Genomic DNA, 21,631 nt, shown 5'->3' on the forward strand with positions numbered 1-21,631 from the left:
CCCAAGATGTTCTCTGTTACCATTTGGGGCACCTGTTGTTAGCAGAGAGCAAGGTGATTTAATATCAGTGCTTGTAAACCAACTGCCTGGTGACTTGCTGTATGGTCAGGAACTGAGTAGCAGCTCCTTAGTTTAGACTTTCCAATTTGCCTTTGATCCTACTCAGCCCTTTGCACACATGAACATTCCTGCTGGCCCCTGTAGGCCCTGGGTGTGTGATTCCTCTGGTTAACGGACAGGACTGGAAAGGAAATATTTCACAACCCTGCATCTGTGGAGAGGGGGTGTCCTGGAATCCCCAAGACCACCCCCAGGTTCAGTGATTCACTAGGAGGACTCACAGGACTCAGCATAGAGTTGTACTCATGGCTATGATTTATTACGGCTCAAAGATGCAAAGCAAAATAAGCCAAGGGGAGAAGTACAGGAGCGAAGTCCAAGGAAAGCAGGCACCAGTTTCCAAGGCTCCTTTCCCAGTGGAGTTACACATGATGTGCTTAATTCCCTGGCAACTAGTTGTGACCACACGTGTGAAATGTTATCAACCAGGGAAGCTTATAAGGGACTCACTGCCCCGGGTTTTTACTGGGGGATTGTTAAACTGGTGTCCTCTGCCTACCAGCTACCCAAATTTCAGACTCACACAAGGAAAGCAGCTGTTCAGCATAAACCACGTGGTTTGTACAGTTTAAGGACAGTGTGAGACTCTTACCAGTCCTGGCAATGGTGGGAATCCAAATTCCCAGGCATCAGCTGAGAGCCACCTTGTAAGTGGATCTTTCAAAGGATAACAGTCAGGCTTGCTGTGTTACCTTTTGGATGGGGATGAGAGTGGCAGGTGAGGATGGTGGTGGGGACCCCTGAACTTGGAGAAGGGATCTGTTAATGCAGCCTCAGGGCCTGGTGCTGCAGAAGGTGGAAGGAAGTGAACTGGGGTTTTACACCTAGATCCTGGGTTCAGAATGATAACTGGGATTCCTGCACTACACGGATAGAGAAGGGTGGAAAAGAGTTCAAAGTCCTGTGCATTCATTCATCCATTTATTCATTCTTAACAGGGGCTTATCAATGCCTATACCCTTTGAGGCACTGTGGCAAGGTGCTAAGGATACCACTGTGAGCAGGGTAAATTCTCTGCTCTCATGAGACCCACTTCTAGAGGGAATGAATGAGGAAAGGGGCAGTTAAATTCATTGCTATGGGGATATACCAAGGGCCCTAGGATATCCCCATATCCTAGGGTACTCACCTGGTAGGCTTAGTGGGAGTCAGAAGGCATGAATTTTATAATCAGACCAACCTGGGTAGGAATCATACCTCTACTACTTATTACCTGTGTGCCTTGGGCAAGTTACTTAGTCACCTGGTGCCTAGATTTCTTCATTTCTTCATCTAAAAATGGAGAATTTATAGCCTTTTTTTAAGATAGGGTCTCACCGTGTTGCTCAGGCTGGAGTGCAGTGGTGCAATCTCGACTCACTGCAACCTCTGCCTCCTGGATTCAAGCAATCCTCCTATACCTCAGCCTCCCAAACAGCTGGGACTACAGGCATGTGCCATCACACCTGGCTAATTTTTGTATTTTTTGTAGAGACAGGGTTTTACCATATTGCTCAGCCTGGTCTCGAACGCTTGAGCTCAAGCAACCCTCCTGCCTCGGCCTCCCAAAGTGCTGGGATTATAGGCATGAGCCACTGAGCCCATCCTTTCTTTTAAGGCTGTTGTGAGAACTAAACAAGGCTGTGTATGTAGAGTAGTTATTTCAGGGGCTGGCACAGTAGAAATGTTCACTAAATAATGGCTTAGCGACGCCTAGCCAAGGAGAGGTGGGTATTCTCCGGAAAGACTGGCATCTGCTGCATCTTCACTCTGCAAGTCACTTCAGAGGCATCCCCTTCAGCCGTGGGCTCACAGGTGCACACAAGCCTGCATTCCTGCCACACTGCTCTGCTTATTGGTCTAAGAACGCTTTCCTGTTTCATTTTTCTGGCTTTTTTTTTTTTTTTTTGAGACAGGGTCTCGCTCTGTCACCCAGGCTAGAGTACAGTGGCGCGATCTTGGCTCACTGCAGCCTCCGCCTCCCAAGTTCAAGCAATTCTCCTGCCTCAGCCTCTTGAGTAGCTGGGACTACAGCGTGCACTATCATGCCCAGCTAAGTTTTATATTTTTAGTAGAGACAGTGTTTCACCATGTTGCCCAGGCTGGTCTCGAATTCCTGACCTCAGGTGACCCGCCTGCCTCGGCCTCCCAAAGCCCAGCCTCATTTTTCTTGCTCTTGAAGGCACTTTTCTCTGCCTGGATGCCCCAGATTTCTTTTGTCAGCCTAAGGAATGTGTACTCCTATTATTAAGACCCAACTCAAGTACTTTCTCTTTTCTCTCTTTCTCTTTCCCAAGCCAAGTCCCTCAGACAGGATTGTTCATGCTCTCCTTTGTCCTACCCCGGTTCCATGGTCACTCACATCCATATTACAACATGCTGGGTTGCAGTTGCTTGTTGCACCATTAGATTGAGTGATTCTTGAAGGCAAGGATGGTTTGGTATTATCTGAATCTCCAGTGTCAATCAGACTGTTTGATGGGACCAGCTCAGGGGATGTAGAGGGAGTGAATGAACGAATGTGGAGTTGGACTAGAACACCCAACATGAAATGGATACAATGTCAGCAAAATAGGTCTCTGCCCTCAGAGCAGAGCTTACAGTCTGGAGGAGGCAGATGGTGCACAGGTAAACATAAATATAACAATTAGAGACTAACCAGTGACACAAGTCCCGCAGCAGGTGCAGGGAGTCTCTCCCGGGAAGAGGGAGAAATAGGAAGTTGGAGTGTTGATACCCTGGGCAATGTGGGGCTGTCGTCTGGAGTGTGGGTGGTGGTGGAGGCCTGAAGGGCTGGTCCTGTGGGGTGCACACCTGGAGAGCTAGGAGGTGGATGGTGAAGCAGTGGTCACTGGCACCTCAGCTGCCAGAGGGCAAGATTGCAGCAAGATTTAAGTGTCCACTTGGAAGGCTGAAGTGCTTCACTCAAGCAAGACAAACTGGGGTCAAGGAACCCAGGGTCGATAGAGGAAGTACGACCGAGCGAGCTGAAAGACCTGTCTGATCTGGGCCTACAACCTGTGCCTTAGTCAGGTCGGGCTGCTATAATGAAGTACCAATGACTGGGTGGGTTAAGTAACAGACATGTGTTTCTCAGCACTCTGGAGACATAAGCAGTAGCAGACATTTGTTTCTCACTGCTCTGGAGACATGAGGTTTGATACCAGGTGCCAGCATGGTCGGGTTCGTGGTGAGGACCCTTTTCCTGGCTTGCAGACAGCCACCATCTTGCTGTATGCTCACATGGCCTTTCCTGGATGCACTGAGTATGGAGAGAGAGAGAGAGAGAAAGAGAGAGAAGAGAGAAGAGAGAGAGAGAGATCTGTTTCTCTCCTTCTCCCTCTTGTTGTAAGGACACTAATCCCATCATGAGAGTCCCACCCTCATGACCTCATCTAAACCTAATTACCTCCCAAAAGTCCTATCTCCAAATAGCATCACACTGGAGGTTAGGGCTTCAGCATATGAATTTTGGGGAGATACAAACATTCAGTCCTTAGCAACCCAGGCCAATAACGATTTGCTGAGTAAATAATCATGGCTGGCACTCTAATAGCTCTTTGAATGGGACAGGACCTAAATGTTTTGCATATAGTCATTAAAATTCATTCTCAAACAATCTCACTAGGTATGGCCATTATTATCCCCGGTTTACAGATGAGGAAACCCAGGCCCTGAAGAGTTTAAGTGATTTGCTAATTAAGTGTGAAGCTGGGATTCTGACCAGGCAGTCTGCTTCTAGAGTCTACGGTTTTTTATTGTTGTTGTTGTTTGTTTTTTGAGGCAAAGTCTCGCTCTGTCACCCAGGCTGGAGTGCAGTGACACGATCTCAGCTCACTGCAACCTCTGTCTCCCGGATTCAAGTGATTCTCCTGCCTCAGCCCCCTAAGTGGCTGGGATTACAGGCATGCACCACCACACCTAGCTAATTTTTTTTTTGAGATGGAGTTTTACTCTTTTGCCAGGCTGGAGTGCAGTGGCACAATCTTGGCTCACTGCAACCTCTGCCTCCAGGGTTCAAGCGATTCTCCTGCCTCACCCTCCCGAGTAGCTGGGGCTATAGGCTCATGCCACCACGCCCAGCTAATTTTTGTATTTTTAGTAGAGACGAGGTTTTACCATGTTGGCCAGGACGGTCTCGATCTCTTGACCTCGTGATTCACCCGCCTCGGCCTCCCAAAGTGCTGGGATTACAGGCGTGAGCCACCGTGCCTGGCCTAATTTTTGTATTTTTAGTAGAGATGGTGTTTCACCATGTTGGCCAGGCTGGTCTCAAACTCCTGGCCTCATGTGATCCATTTGCCTCAGCCTCCCAAAGTGCTGAGATTACAGGCGTGAGTCACCGTGCCTAGCCAAGTCTAGGGTCTTAATCATTATACTTGCCTGACTCTTAATTAAGAAGTAAACTCTAATATTATTGGACATCTGTCAAGTGCTAGTTCCTGAGTGAGGAGAGATATTAGAGATAGAAGGATGACTATGACATCATACCTACCTTTTAGGCTATCTCAGAATGCTCAAAGAGACATCATTTTTGGTGTCAATTCAAATGTCAATTCAGATGCTAGAGGATCCACTTCCAGAAGGCACTGAGCAGATTGGAAAGAGTCAGCCCTGCCGCGTAGGAGCTGTGCCATCCAGGGCAGATTCCTTAGCTCTGCCTGATCCCTTAATTATGTGGCTCGAGTTTCATTGTTCTGTTGGTTATTCTCTGTTTCAGGTCTGCAGCCTCTCGTCATGAGCTGAGGTTTTGTCCAGCTGCCCGCACTCTTCAACCAATGATCATGAGCTTCTTTGTTTTCTTCCTTCTTTCTTTCTTTTTCTTTTTTTTTTTTTAGACAGGGTTTCGCCCTGTTGCCCAGGCTGGATGGAGTGTGCAGTAGTGCGATCACAGCTCACTGTAACGTCTGGCTCCCAGGCTCAAACGATCCTCTCGCTTCAGCCTCCTGAGTAGCTGGAACCACAGATGCGCACCACAAGGCCCGGCTAATTTTTGTATTTTTTTGTTGAGATGGAGTTTTGTCATGTTGCCCAGGCTGGTCTCAAACTCCTGGGCTCAAGTGATCCACCTGCTTCGGCTTCCCAAAGTGCTGGGAATACAAGCATGAGCCAGTGTACTCAGCTGAGCTTTTTTTTCAAGGGACAGAATCTGGCCTTGAGAATAAGAAAGAGATTTTCCAGCTTTTCTTCAAGGTCTTTGAATCTCTTTTTGTGGGTCCCCAGATCTCCTGGTCACAGCTCATCTTGTCATTTGCCTCAGATCTTTCCTCCTCTTCGTCTACTTTGACAGGTAATATCCCAGCAGGCTCCATTTCTTTCTTGTGACAACGCGCAGTCATTTCATTTCGTCTCTCCGGAAGACTTTGGGCTGCTCAATCTGGACATCTTTAAGGTGCCCCTTTGGGTCTGCTTTTCTGTTCTGTTCTTCCACAGGGTTAGTATAGAATTGATTTTTCTCTCCCACTTGGTTGGTCAGAGGCATGCTTGACTTTGGAACATCAATCACTTTCTGGTCTCATCGTTCTGCCTGTCATCAACAGGATCTCCATCCCCTGATTCCAACTTATCAGCCCTGTTCTCTTGTCTAAGAGGAACTGCCAGTTCTCTCATCTTGAACCAACATTCCGCCCGTTCCATACCCAGACCCTCCGTGCTGTCTGGAGGTCCCATGTCTTTCTTGTTTGCTCATAATAGTTGTAAGTGGGTTTTAGCTTCTTCCTCTTGAGTTTGGATGGATTTGGCTTCTGCTGCCAGAGTCTAGATTGTTCTCACATATCAGACATTGGCTTATCTAGAGAGTGGAGGATTGTCTTTTCCCAGCTGGTTTGCTATAAAGTATATGATGGGCCCAATCACAGGGCTGGACAGATCCAGGCCATCAGGAACTTCTGGGCTTTCACCTTTTTCCATCACAGGACAAAACTGGATGAGAACTTTACAAAGAAAAAAAAAAAAGGCCAGGGACCATGGCTTATGCCTATAATCCCAGCACTTTGGGAGGCTGAGGTGGGCAGATCACTTGAGGTCAAGGAGTTCGAGACCAGCCTGACCAACATGGCAAAACCGCATCTCTACTAAAAATACAAAAATTAGCCAGGCAGTCGGGTGGTTGGGAGTTTGAGATCAGCCTGACCAACATGGAAAAACCCCAACTCTACTCAAAATACAAAATTAGCCGGGCATGGTGGTGCATGCCTGTAATCCCAGCTACTTGGGAGACTGAGGCAGGAGAATCGCTTGAACCTGGGAGGCAGAGGTTGTAGTGAGCCGAGATTGCACTACTGCACTCCAGCCCGGGTGACAGAGTGAGATTCCATCTCAAAAAAAAAAAAAAAAAAAAGGGCCGGATGCAGTATGAAGTGGCTCAGGCCTATAATCCCAGCATTTTGGGAGGCCAAGGCAGGCAGATCACCTGAGGTCAGGAGTTCGAGACCAGTCTGGTCAACATGGTAAAACTCCCGTCTCTACTAAAAATACAAAAAATTTAGCCGAGTGTGGTGGCTTGCACCTGTAATTGCAGCTGCTGGGGAGGCTGAGGTGGGAGAATCACTTGAACCCTGGAGGTGGAGGTTGCAGTAAGCTGAGATTGAGCCACTGCACTCCAGCCTGGGTGACAGAGTGAGACTTCGTCTCAAAAAAACCAACCAAACAAATAAACAAAATGTTTTACTTTAGTCAATGTTATGGGTTGAATTATATTTCCCACCTCCAAAATTTATATGTTCAAGTCCTAACCCCCAGTTCCTCAGAATGTGCCTTTATTTGGAGATGCGGTGTTTATAGAGGTAATCAAGCTAAAATGAGATCATTAAGGTGGCCCCTAATCCAATCTGTTCTTACAAGAGGAGGAAATTTGGACACAGACACATACAGAGGGAAGGTAATGTGAAGACATAGAGAAAAGATGGGCCTTCGCAAGCCAGGGAGAGTGGCCTGGAGCAGCTCCTTCCCTCACAGCCCTCGCAGGACCTACCTTCCCAGCACCTTGGTCTTGGACTCGCAGGCATAAGATAATGAATTTCTGTTGTTTAAGCCACACAGTCTGTGGCATTTTGTTGTGGTAGCCCCAAGAAACTAATTCAGGCAGAATAAGAAATTCTACCTAAAACCAAGAGAGTTATTAATGCAGCAGCTCATGGCATAGCTACCATCTCCCATTGATGAGCAGCGAGGACGAGATCAGGTCTCCCGTAGCCAGGTCCTTCTGTCTCGAACTCGGCAGTGTCTCCTGGGTTTACCAAGAGCAACAGCTCGGTAGCAGGACGAAGTTCCTCCATAGGGCCCTATACTGCCACAGAGTCCCCTGGGGCCTTCCTGGCCAGCTGGGGCACAACACTGTGGTCACTGGGCAGGCTTCTGCCTGGAGTCAAACCTTCGTCTAGAGCAAGTAGGCAACCGCTGCCGAGAGCGCTGGGGGCAGGCTTAAATCAGTATGGAACTCAAACACCCTCAGAGCTGCCCTGGCCTCCTTCTTTCATCTGCTTAATCTTCCATGGCCTCAGAGTGCCCACCCTTTCCTCCACACATGCTTAAACACATTTTAAGTCATCGTGGTTCCAGTTTTAATAGATGAAGCCCAAAGTATGTGAGAGGGCAGAATAGGAACACCAAACCCAGTCTGGGGATTCAACCAAAGAAAGCTTTCTGGAAGAAATGAAGCCACAACTAGTCAGCAAGGAAATTAAAATACACTTACACGGTGTATATTATGTGCTGGATGTTACATGTGCTCAGTGCTTTCCATGTAATAACTGGTGTAATTTTAAAAACAACTCTGTGAGGTAGGCACTATTATTAGCCCCACTTTACAGATAACTGAGGCAGAGACATTGACTCTTCCAAAGTCACAGAGCTAGTCAGTGATGGAGCTGGACTTCAATCTCAGGCAGTGTGGCCCCCCAATTCATGCTACAGAGTGGGAGGGGTGTGTCAGCAGGTGCAGCGTGGGATCATGTGAACTACTGTCTCCAACTACTGTCAGCCGACTGCTGTATCTCAACACGTCATACCCGGTGTAGTCACTACCAAGTTCCCAATTCTGATGTGAGGGGTGTTCCTTTCCTAAAATTCCAGAGCAGAGGTGACTGATATTCCCCTCACCCAATGAATGGCCAAGCCACACTTGTCTTAAACCAGCTTCTGCCAAGATTCTGAATACTGTGCAACACCTCATCGCTCATGTGCTCCCAGGCAAGGGAACTGCTAGAATCCTACAATTCTAGGCTCATAGTAGAAACAGCGTAAGATCAGTTTCTACCAACAGTAATAGGGAGCGGTGTTCCCTCACATAAGGAGTTCAGTTTTTTATGTCTTTTTGTTTTTTTTGGGAGACGGAGTCTCGCTGTCACCTAGGCTGGAGTGCAGGGGTGCGATCTTGGCTCACTGCCACTTCTGCCTCCCAGGTTCAAGCAATTCTCCTGCCTTAGCTTCCCAAGTAGCTGGGACTACAGGCGTGCACCACCACACCCAGCTAATTTTTGTATGTTTTTAGTAGAGATGGGGTTTCACTATGTGTTGGCCAGGCTGGTCTCGAACTCCTGACCTCAGGTGATCCACCCACCTCAGCCTCCCAAAGTGCTGGGATTACAGGCGTGAGCCACCAGACCCGGCTTAAAGCTTTTTATTTCTTAGGACTGAGAGTACTCAGAGAATCCATGAATTATTATATATATGCCAGTTGTTTGGGAAGGGCAGTCAATTAAGTGATTTTAATGTTGGCTTTAACTATTCAGTAGCAGGGGTTAAAAATCTACGACATATCACAACCATAAGGGAGGGCCTCCCCAGTTGGCCCACCAGAGCCAGGCCCCTTTCCTCTGCTCCCTGCAGCAGGACTCAGGAGCCTACTTGCCTTTCTTTGTGGTGTTTTCCACTGCTCACTCCAGCCCTTGGGTCCCTGTACCCTCCAGCCAGCCTGTCTTTCAGTCTCACTGTTTTTCCCACAAGGGCCACTCTTCCTGAAGAGGCATTAGGAATGGAGAAAGAAAGACAGATGGGAGAGAGGAAGGGAGGGAGGGATGATATCTACCGAATGTATACACATTATGGCATTATTTATTCATTTATTTTGAGACAGAGTCTCACTCTCACTCAGGCTGGAGTGCAGTGTCATGATCTTGGCTCACTGTGACCTCCACCTCCTGGGTTCAAGCGATTCTTATGCCTCAGCCTCCTGAGTAGCTGGGATTAGAGGTGCCCACCACCACGCCCAGCTATTTTTGTATTTTTAGTACAGACAGGGTTTCACCATGTTGGCCAGGCAGGTCTTGAACTCCTGGCCTCATGTGATCCACCCACCTCGGCCTGCCACAGTGCTGGGATTACAGGCATGAGCCACCGTGCCTGGCTGCATTTATTATTTAAAACAAGCCCTGTGTTGTGGTCTTAGTCTAGCTGTACGAATGATGGAACAGAGGTTCAGAAAGGTCAGTAACTTGTGGAAGGTCACCAGGTCTTAAACAGTAGAGGTGGGATTCAAACCAAGTCTTTCTCCTGTATCATGGGGTTGGTATGACTGGGAACACACAGGAATGGGTGAGGGTGTCTTCAAGGTGTCATGCTGGGTGAACCAGGAGGTGGATGCACAGAAGCAGGAAAAGGCAAGGGGCACTGTAGCTGGGGCTGGGCACATGGGTTATTTCCAATAGATACTGGGTTGTGCCAGAGGACAGGATTGGAACGATAAATTTGATGACATCCAGTTGAAGGTAATAGTTTAAACCCAGTAGTGAATATGTTCTGAGGATGACTCTGAAGAGAGAAGGCTAGTTTGGGCTGAGCAGAGTGAGTCTAGGAGAACCACACTAAGCTTTAGTAACTCTTTGGTAATTCTTTTACATCATGTAATCTGCTTTTCTTACAGTGTATTGGTGGGGCATCTGAGTAGCAAATATGTAAAGATATTATTTATGAACATATTAAGGAGGAGAGAAATGAAATGCTTTTTTCAGGAGAGCTAAAAAAGCAAAAACAAAAAAAATTGCTGTTTCCTTAACTCTTCTACTTTTAGTTAAAGCTTTTTCCAGCTCCTGAAAAGCAGACCACACCCTATAAAACAGACTGTACAGGGCATTAGTTCATTTCCATTTTTATACTTCCAAAGCACAGTAACTGTTAAAACACCCCGTGAAGAAGCATGGCCACTGTCTTTCTCCAGAATAAATAAAGTAGAGATATTAGTTCAAAGGAAATGTCAGTCTGATCTGTGAAGTTTTATGTTCAATTTTAATCATCCAGAAAGAAAACTTGAGCATCCTGACTTAAAAGCTTTTTTTGGATCATGTATATTTAAAAACATTTTTAATAGATAAATGATTTTTAGTTAATAGTTCCAGTTATAAACAATTTCTAGAACTCTAAGGGAATTAACCCAATATATGCATATTTCTAAATAATTTCTAGGATTATAAAGAAAGTGTCATATCTGGAAGGGGTATTTGGGCTAGATTTATTATTTTCTGCGTTATTAACCTTATGTACAATTATGAGAGATTCCACACAAACATGATAATTTTAAAAAATGAATAAATAAATTAGCAAGTTGAACAGTCTGATTTATGGAAGAAAAGCAAATTCTTTCTAATATTTGCTAAGGCAGAATTATTTTCCTAATGAAAGATGCAATTTTAATTTTATATGAAATCATCATAGATAAGAATCACTGTGTAAGAGCTGCATGTTAAATGCATCAAAAATTCCAATAAAAATGAAACTTTAAAACATCCCATTTACAAAATATCATGTCACTTTTCACTGCAGGAGAATGGCTTCCAATGGGTAACAAGTTTAAGTTGATTTTTTCTTGTTGTTAGCTCAGGCTTTGTTTCTTATTTGAGAGTATTGTATAGTAATTTTTATCATGCGTCATCAGAAATACAATTTGTTAGAACAATGACTGTTGTGTGAGTGTAATTACATCTTCCTGTATGATTAAATGAGGGCTGTATGGGACCTTTACTCAGAGGTGGCAGCTGTAACCAACCAAGTTGAGCCTATAAAAGAATTCCTGGGACTAACTGGTACTAATTGTTTGCAGGACAACCAGTGGGAGTAATATTCATGAATACTATGGAAATGAAATATTCCAAGACCAAATGGTTTAGCCCTTGTTTTTTACTTCACTGTGGTCAGATTATATTAATTGCATAATCAGGCCAAGTGAAGTGGGAGCTCTTGGGCTTTTGTTGTTTTTGGAAGAAAACTTAGCCTTCATCTATTCAGTCCTCTCATCTTATAAACGGGGAAATTGAGGCTTAGGGAATAGTTGAAGGGTTATTTAAAGTCACCGAACTTTAATATACCCTGTCAGATTTTTTTGTTTTGTTTTGTTTTGTTTTGTTTTGTTTTTGAGACAGAGTCTCCCTCTTTCGCCCAGGCTGGAGTGCAGTGGCTCAATCTCAGCTCACTGCAAGCTCCGCCTCCCGGGTTCACGCCATTCTCCTGCCTCAGCCTCCCGAGTAGCTGGGACTACAGGCACCCACCACCACGTCCGGCTAATTTTTTGTATTTTTTAGTAGAGACGGGGTTTCACCGTGGTCTCGATCTCCTGACCTCGTGATCCACCCGCCTCGGCCTCCCAAAGTGCTGGGATTACAAGCGTGAGCCACCGCGCCCGGCCATCGTGACTCTTATATGTTGCCATAGCACATCAAATAGGAAAAAAAAATAGCTTGAAGAAGTTGGTGAGGAAGGAGCTACATAAGTCAGAACTCTCAGAGTGACAGAAACTCAATTAAAATCAAATTTCACAAAAGTCAATTTATTTGCTTCCATAAAACGATAACTGGAATATCCTAGGGTGACAGTGGCCTCCGGCATAGCCAGATCCAGAAGCTCGAGTGATGTCATGACATTTCTCTTGGCACTGTTTTTCTCAACTATTGTAATACTAGTGAAGAGCCCTCTCCATGTGGCGGGGCACATGACTACTATCAAGAGCTCCAACTTCCTATCAGCCCTGGTTAGCAAATCCAATGGAAACAGGACATTTCTCTCTTACAGTCATATGTTCACCCCAGGGAAGACTGGTTGACCCAGTATGTGGATCATGTGTACCATGGCCCATTGAGTGGGCCACCATGATAGGTGGTCCACCTTTACCCGTGGACAAAGGGTAAGGAAGCTCTTCAAAGCCAAGAGGAGACTTCAAAAAATGGAGATGAGGTAGATTCTGAACCTCTCCAAACAATATATTTTCATGATGGCAGGGATCACACATGTTGGGTTCTAGAAGTATTTAAAAAGATGTTTTTAATAATAATTTAAAAAACCCACTAATTTGTTTCTTAATTAATCTTTGCTATTGACCCAAGCAAGGAGTTTATAGTATTTAGAAATGCGTTGCTATAAAATGACAACTAGAATTCCTTCCTCATTTGTCAAAGCATAGTCTTTCAGAGAGAGATATTTTTGTAGAAAGAGCAAATCTGCTTCTGATTCTAGTTCATCCAGTGGCAGGCAGGCTTTTTGGACCAATTATTACCAGACCTTGAGATAAATCACCTCATGAGCCATTAGTTCTTGAAGGATTAGCGGCCTCAAAGATTTATGTGCGGATTAATTGGAGTGTACATTAGATCGCCGTGTTTAAAACCGCAGTCATTCCTACAAATCATTTTCATTAGTGCTTTATTCAGAATTGTTTAGCCTTGTATAATACTGCCATTGCAGGGAAATCTGAAAGACGTTCTCTTTATTTGTGGTCTGCCCCCCCATCACCACCGTTTTGTTTAATAGATCTAGCGAGGGCTACATAGAGAACATCCAAAGGAACAGCAGCTTCCAGTAAAGATTAGTTCAGTTGCTTCAGGTGAACAGTGACTGAAATTTATAGGACCTTGTACGGAGAGAGACAAGATGAGGTACAAGAAATATATCGGTATTCTGGAAGCAGCAGTTGGTATTACCCCACTTAACAAAAGAGAACTTCTACCTGAGAGCAGAAGACACGTGAACCTTTGGCAACAACCTGGGTAAGCAGAGGAGGCTGGAAGCTTCTCACTACAGATGTAAACACTTTTCGGCTGTTTTGGGGACCCATAATGAGTTCTTCATTAAGAACTTGTTTCTTCTTGGTGGAGAATGGAACTCCTAGACTGATTTAAAAATAGGAATGAAATTGTTGGATAATATTCTAATACCCAAGGAGATGAATAATGGGTGTGTCTAGAGCCCATTTTTACAATCTAGATATTTAATTTTCTGATTTTGAAAGTGTTTTTTTTTACATGATTTACAAATGTAGCAATTCTTAAGAATGAAGAAAATATGCCTTATTACTATAATGTTTTTCAACAATACAAGTGTTTTTCTGATTAAAGTGTATGTGCAGACTATGCTTTGGGGAAATAACTTTGCTTGAAACAGCAGTTTTCATTCGACATCTCTTTCTGCAGCCCCACTGATTTACCATGATGAAGAAAGGCTGAGAAGTTCTTTATGCATAGCCACAAGCCTTAGTTCTAACTTTCTTCTCTGAAGTCTTTCTTTTGTGCTTTTTACATATTAAACACAAGTTGAATTTAAGGTGCCTGTATGGTAGACAGTATTTTTAGGGTCTGAATTTCATTTTTAAACTGAATGAGTCACATAGTAGCATGTACTGATCAACTTGCATCTGTGTAGCAAATATTTCTTTTTAACAATTGGTTACTAGCTTATTTTTATCATATGAACAATGTACATTCATTATAGAAGATTTAGAAAATACAGAAAAATAAGGGGGAAAATTACCCATTGTCTTATCTCCCCAAGAGAACTACTAGAATCATTTAGGTCAGTGGTTGTCAACGGGAAGGTGGAAATAGAGAATTTTGCTCCCCAGGGGACAATTGTCAATGTCTGGGGGCATTTTTTTGTTGTTATAGCCCAGGGATTGCTATTGGCATCTAGTTGGTAGAGTCTGGGGATACTGCCCAACATCCCACAATGCACAGGATGGCCCCCTGCAACAACGAATTATCCAGCCCACAGTGTCAATAGTGCCACTGGTGAGACATTTGATTTAGATAGATTTTCTTCCCATCTGTAAAACGGTATATTTTATTAGAAAAAAAAATTTCTTTGGGAAATCTTAGGGATGCTTTAGAATGGAATTCTGAGGCAACATTTTAATTATATTATTATTATTCTACTGTTATTGTCTTGAAAGTAAATGGAAGTACGTATATGTGTGGAGAGGGCAGGGGGCACATAGAGACTCTATCGGAGTCCACGCAGGTTACTGCTGTTCAGCCAGGACTGTGGAAAACATTGCAATGACTAAACTGTGATTCTCCAAGTAGCCTCTCGCGATTGGGCATGCTGTAGCCTAGACCTTAGTCTCAGAATGACGAAAGTTTAGAACTGGGAGGACCTTTGCCAGGGATGGCAAACAGGTTTCGTGTGGAAGGCAGGTGTCAGTTGATGGTTGGCTGCTTGGAGTATCTAGCTAGGAGGACCCCGAGGCCAAACCTGGGCTTAGCGGGAAAGGAATATCGCAACTGATTAAGGATGTTTGTTCTAAACCTATGATTAGGGAATTGGGGAGATGCAAGCCGTGGCCTATATATTTACCATTCCTGAATTCTAGTTTAGTGTTCGAATTTTACAAGTGGGAAACTCAGCCTCATTGGAGTCATCCTGATCAAGGGCCTGGCTCTCAGACAGAAACGGGATGTTCTTAGTTTCTGCCTCAGGGTCTTCCATGAAGGGATTCGCCCTAAACAAGCTCACACGATTCAGATGTGCAAGTTGATTGCTAGACTATTAATTTTTGTTCAGAGATAACCTCTTCTAGCAATTGGAATAAGTACCCTAAATAGACCTAAATAGATCTCTGCCTCTCCTCATTTCCCCAAATCAAACCAAACAGAAGTCAAATTATTACAAAGTGGCCCTTAATAAGGGATGTTGAATGTGCCTTTTTTTTTTGAGAGAGAGAACATTTCCTTAAGCTGGATGAAATAGCATTGGATCAGAGGACAAACAAGATCTTCCTTGTACCTCTTTGAGTTCTGTGAATACACAGGGACGAAACATTTCACTGATTACTTTTTTTTTTTTTGAGACAAAATTTAGATCTGCTGCCCAGGCTGGAGTGCAATGGCGCCATCTCGGCTCACTGCAACCTCCGCCTCCCGGGTTCCAGAGATTCTCTTGCCCCAGCCTCAGGAGTAGCTCGGATTACAGGCATGCGCTACCATGTCTGGCTAATTTTGTATTTTTAGTGGAGATGACCACCATGTTGGTCAGGGTGGTCTCGAACTCCTGACCTTAGGTGATCTGCCCACCTTGGCCTCCCAAAGTGCTGAGATTACAGGCGTGAGCCACCGTGCCTGGCCCTTTCTTTTTTATATTTTTTTTAATTTTTTTTTTTTGGGGGACACAATCTCCGTCTGTCACACAGGCTGGAGTGCAGTGGCACGATCTCAGCTCACTGAAACCTCTGCCTCCCAGGTTCAAGTGATTCTCCTGCCTCAGCTTCCTGAGTAGCTGAGACTACAGGTGCGTGCAACCACACCCAGCTAATTTTTTGTGTTTTTAGTAGAGACAGGGTTTCACAGTGTTAGCCAGGATGGTCTCGATCTCTTGACCTCGTGATCTGCCCGCCTCGGCCTCCCAAGGTGCTGGGATTACAGGCGTTGAGCCACCATACCTGACCTCTTTCTTTTTTAAAAAAATAATAGGGAGAGAGTCTCGCTGTGTTGCCCAGGCAGGAGTGCCGTGGCTATTCACAGGTGTGACCTCACCATTGATAAGCCCAGGAGTTTCAACCTGCTCTGTTTCTGACCGGGGGCCAGTTCACCCCTCCTGATTAATCTTGCACTTTCTGATCTTTCTGATGGCTTTTAGTCCCAATACCTCCCCTCTCAGCAGCTGTTAAAGATATCAGCAGTAGGAGAGTAGGTTATTGGCTGAGCTTCTATGGAAAGAAGTCCTACAAACATTTTAACCAGAAATTTCTGTTGGCCTGGTTGACTAGTGAGGCTGATTTTTTTTCTTCCAAGAACTCTGTCTCATTCATTCTTTTCAAGAAGTATTCTGATTGCTACAACATACATGTAATACTGCATAGTTTTTAGGAGCAGCTGCTTTTGCATTTTAAAACACAACTGAGGCTGGGAGCAGTTGCTTATGTCTGTAATCCCAGGACTTTGGGAGACTGAGGTGGGCAGATCACCTGAGGTCTGGAGTTCGAGGCCAGCCTGACCAACATGGTGAAACCCCATCTCTAAAAGTACAAAAATGAGCCAGGAGTGGTGGCGGGCGCTTGTAATCCCAACTACTCTGGAGGCTAAGACAGGGAGAATTGCTTGAACCTGGGAGGCAGAGGTTGTAGTGAGCCAAGATCGCACCTGGATGACTGCACTCTAGCCTGGGTGACAGACGGAGACTCCCTCTCCAAAAAAAAAAAAGAAGCCACAATTGGAAGTCAGATTATAATCCAGTATTTAAAACCTCAAGGAATTCGTTCATTCTTCTCATGCTTCCCCCTCTGTAATACTTTTTTTTTTTGAGACGGAGTCTGTCGCCCAGGAGGCTGGAGTGCAGTGGCAGGATCTTGGCTCACTGTAATCTCTGCCTTCCGGGTTGAAGCAATTCTCCTGTCTCCACCTCCCAAATAGCTGGGACTACAGATACCACCACGCCTAGCTAATTTTTGTATTTTCAGTAGAGATGCAGTTTTACCATGTTGGCCGGGCTAGTCTCGAACTCCTGACCCCAAGTGATCCACCCGCCTCAGCCTCCCAAAGTGCTGGGATTACAGGCATGAGCCACCGCCCCCTCTGTAATACTTTTTCTTGCTGTCTGCAAGCAGGGATGTGCTTGGGCTTCTATTCTGCAAACTGTACACTTGCATGATTGGCCAAAACGAATGGCTACCAACCGACAATTGACTGAGTGTTGCAAGTTCATTGAAACAGAGATTGGATGACTTACACATGTGTATATTTGCCCATTGCCCAGCACATGGTAGGTGCTCAGGAAATATTTTCCAGTGCCAACTCAGTTTCAGTGTAGCCACAAATGTAGAAAGATGGAATAAAAATAATTGATACCCAAATACTAAACTAAAATACCCAGCCACCTATGAATCTTCCTTTTGAAATCTGTAAAGTTTTTCAGCTTTAACTCATGTTACCTGACAATTTTACATTATCTGTCAATACTATTGAAATCCAAGAATATATTTTATTTCTTTCTACCAAGTGTTCTTTTAATTTAGAGGCCCTATTCAATAATACTGTATTTTAGAAACAACTGATTGTCATTGGGGGTTTGTATACATGAAAAAACTCCCTGGATTATTGTAGAGAAAGTTAAAGCCAGTATGCATTAGAAATGCAGAAAACTCCTTGAATTAAAAAGCAAGCCATTTTAATAAAAGAAATAAGCTATCCTTGGAGCTGATACCTGTAGAAAAGTTTGCATATGAAGCCAAAGGCATAACCAAGCACCTCTCGATTTGTAAGCCATTTATTTATCTTTGGAAGTAATAATAGAAACCATGTATGGGCTGGGCTTTAATCCCGTTGCTTGCTTTGTAGGATGTCCAGATGGCCTAGCTTTAGCCTTTGCCTACATTTCCTGCTGATCCTGGGAGAAGGGAAATGTGCCTCCCCCCTGTACAAATAAAATTGACACCATCTTTTCTTTCTATTTCATCGTGTAGGGAGTAGAGTGTTTTGCACAGACGCCACAATATCACTTTGTCTAGCAAACCGAAGAGTATGTCCAGAACTGGTGAGAGGCTGCATTCTTCCTCCCACTGAAAGTTTTTCCTGTGACTGTCCGAGTGAAGCTGCCTTCACAAGCTCAACCCAGAAAGGAGCTTGCCTCCTTGTGGTATTTGAAAGGCACAGGCAGGCTTCATAAGAATTTGCAGAAGGGGTATTTCTTGGGTTTTCTTGGTCTTAGGGGTAAAACGAGAAAGTATTTGCCATCTTTCCTGCTGGTGAGCAACCCATAAATATAAACACAAGCCTAGGCCGGGTGCAGTGGCTCATGCCTGTAATCCCAGCACTTTAGGAGGCCAAGGAGGTTGGATCACTTGAGGTCAGGAGTTCGAGACCAGCCTGGCCAACATGGTGAAACCCAGTTTCTACTGAAAATACAAAAATTAGCCAGCCGTGGTGGCATGTGCCTGTAATCCCAGCTACCTGAGAGGCTGAGGCAGGAAAACTGCTTGAACCCAGGAGGCGGTGGTTGCAGTGAGCCGAGATTGTGCCACTGCACTCCAGCCTGGGTGACAAGTGAGACTCTGTCTCAAAAAACAAAACAATAAACACAAGCCAGTATTATAAATGCTATGAAAAACAAATTCCCTTTTGGTTTAAAATGTTTTCTCTGTAGTATACTTTGGCATGGTAAATTTTATGTTATGTGTATTTTACCATAATAAAAATTTTTTTCTTTTTTTTTTTTTTTTTTTTTTTAGACAGAGTTTCACTCTTGTCACCAGGCTGGAATGCAGTGGCAAGATCTCACCTCATTGCAACCTCTGCCTCCTGGGTTCCAGCGATTCTCCTGCCTCAGCCTCCTGAGTAGCTGGGATTACAGCATCTCCCCACCATGCCCAGCTAATTTTTATATTTTTAGTAGAGACGGGGTTTCACCATGTTGGCGAGGCTGGTCTTGATCGAACTCCTGGCCTCAGGTGATCTGCCCGCCTCAGCCTCCCAAAGTGCTGGGATTACAGGCATGAGCCACCATGCCCAGCCTAAAATATTTTGTTCTAGCTATTTTCTCACCTGCTGATATTTGTTTAACCTGAAAGGCGAATTCTTATAAGATCTTGTTTCTCAGAGTGACCCTCAGGTGGACTGGTGATACCAAAGTTTAGGTGGCAATTCACTTTCTCCATTTTTTGAAGACTGAAAACATTAGGGGCAGCAATTCCATTATTTCTGAGAGAAATGAAAACATATGTCCACAAAAACACTTGTACACAAGTGTTCATAATGGCCAAAGAGTAGAAACAACTCAAACCTCCACCAACTGAAGAACAGATAATAAAATGTGGTATATCCATACAATGTAATATTATTTGGCCATAAAAATGAAGTGCTGATGTATGCTGTAACATCAGTGAACCCTGAATACATTATGCTAAGTAAAAGAAGGCAGTCACAAAAGGCCTCATATCATATGAGTCCATTCATATGAAATATCCAGAATAGATAAAGCTATAGAGTAAAAAATTAGATTGGTGGTTGCCTAGGGCCAAGAGGCAGGGAGAGAACTGGGGGCTCGGAATGGTGGCTAATGGTTATGGGGCTTTTTTTGGGGGGGGGAATGAAGATATTCTAAAATGGACTGTGGTCCGGGCGCAGTGGCTGACGCCTGTAATCCCAGCACTTTGAGAAGTCGAAGTGGGCAGATCACCTGAGGTCAGGAGTTTGAGACCAGCCTGACCAACATGCAGAAACCCCGTCTCTACTAAAAGTACAAAATTAGCCGAGTGTGGTGGCGCATGCCTGTAATCCCAGCTACTTGGAAGGTTGAGGCAGGAGAATTGCTTGAACCCGGCAGGCAGAGGTTGCGGTGAGCCAATATCACACCATTGCACTCCAACCTGGGCAACAAGAGCAAAACTCCGTCTCAAAAAAAAAAAAGGATTGTGGTGACAGTTGGACAGTTGCATAACTCTGTGAAGGTACTAAAAACCATCCTAAAAACGGGCAAATTGTATGGTATGTGGACTTCAGTGCATTTCCCAAAATCTTACCATTGCAGGGAATGAGTAAGTTGGATTTTTAACAACACTGTCTTTTTCAGGGTGCGAAGTACCACATTACCGTCATCTCCCTGTGAGTGGGATTGGCACCCCGGCTGCAGCTCCAGGCGAAAGTATTCCAGGAAGCACAGAGCTGTACCAGTACACGGCCCACATTGCCAGGTATTTGCTTATTTAATCTCTCATCAGCCTAGTTACTGGTCTCCCCCAAAATTTGTTCTAAGAGTTACTATTTTCACATCCTAGAGGTAGTCAGAGTTACCATTTTCGATGTTGCTGATATATACATTTTCATAGAAAATTTAATGGTAATGTCCTGTTTACTGAAGAATAGAAACATCTTACCTGAATTAATGGACTGAATTGATAGGTATAACTTTGCCATGGTTGGTGAATGCTTATTGAGGATGACCTTTCTGGCATGTAAGTACAACTTCTGTGGTTCAAAATAAATGCCTAAATTGGCATTTAGTGCTGATGATGTCTGGGATTGGAGGTCATTTTAATAGGTTATATTTTTTCATTATCATTGAGGTAGTAAAATTATGTAACAGTGGTAAGCACTTTGATGAAAAGATAAAGGACATCAGTCACACTGGCTTCTAAAGATTAATTATGTCCAAGCTTTTAGTGAAAGAGCTAGGAGCGAGTATTATCTATTTACTGATTCACTTTTAAGAATGAATCAAATGAGATTTACAAGGTCTTAAATTTTGACAGATGTGGGATGCATTTGTTTTTTGTTACACTTTGACCTCTGTTTATAGGCCAGGCCATGGCTAGCTGGAATGGGGTTGTAATTTTTTTCATGTGCTTGTTTTATAATTCCTGTCTGTTGAAGTTGGCAGCCCCTAACTGGGTGGATTCCAGATAAATGTGTGAACTGGAGTTTAGTGGAGTGTGAATGGCACACTCCAGAAGAGCAGATAGTCATTCAGATCCTAGTCCTGCTGCCTTCTACTTGTGTGATCTTGGGCACATGTCTTAATGCTTCTGAGCCTCAGATCCTTCATCTGTAAAAAGGGAATGTCGACATGAAACTAAATGAGTTAATGGGCCCAGCAAGTACCAGGCCCATGCTAAGGCCTTTCTCAGTGTCTAGTTGTCCAAATGAGGACGTTCAAGTGGGGGAAGTCCTCATTTTCCACTGAATTAACAGGGCTGGATGTGGGTTTTGTTTACTGAAATGTTCTCTCTGGAGCTCTTAAAGGTCCCAGCCAGGCAAGGCAGCTCATACCTATAATCCCACTGTTTTGGGAAGTAGAGGTGGAAGGATTGCTTGAGGCCAAGAGTTTGAAACCAGCCTAGGCAACATAGTGAGACCCTGTCTCTATTTTAAAAAATAATAATAGTAACTAAATAATAATAACTTGCTGGGCAGGGTGGTGTGCTCCTGTAGTCCTAGCTACATGAGAAGCTGAGGTGGGAGGATCACTTGAGCCCAGGAATTCGAGGCTGCAGTGAGCTATAATTGCACCACTGCACTCCAGCCTGGGCAACAGAGTGAGACTCTGTCTCAGCAACAAAAAAAAGTCCCAAACATGAGAAGACAGATACCTGCTCAGACTCCAGAAATTGTTTTCCTTGGCTGGGCATGGTGGCTCATGCCTGTAATCCCAGCAATTTGGGAGGCCAATGTGGAAGCATGGCTTGAGCCCAGGAGTTTGAGACCAGCCTGCGCAACATGGCGAAACCCCATCTCTGCAAAAAATACAAAATATTAGCCAGGCGTGGTGTGCCTGCCAGTAATCCCAGCTACTCGGGAGGCTGAGGCACGAGAATCACTTGAACCCAAGAGGTGGAGGTTGCAAAAGC

At 44.5% G+C, this 21,631-nt stretch overlaps 1 protein-coding gene across 1 annotated transcript in view; it reads left to right on the forward strand.

Annotated features, from left to right (window-relative positions):
- The first annotated feature begins 19,917 nt into the window (after positions 1 to 19,917).
- The window catches only part of TJP2 (tight junction protein 2), a 106,969-nt gene continuing 105,255 nt past the window's right edge, over positions 19,918 to 21,631 (forward strand). The window contains exon 1 of the mRNA XM_032164232.2: positions 19,918 to 19,978. The gene's annotated coding sequence lies outside the window, so the exon portion shown is untranslated. The remainder of the gene's footprint in view (positions 19,979 to 21,631) is intronic.

Source organism: Hylobates moloch, unplaced genomic scaffold (assembly GCF_009828535.3).
Source record: "Hylobates moloch isolate HMO894 unplaced genomic scaffold, HMol_V3 SCAFFOLD_10, whole genome shotgun sequence".
NCBI lineage: Eukaryota > Metazoa > Chordata > Mammalia > Primates > Hylobatidae > Hylobates > Hylobates moloch.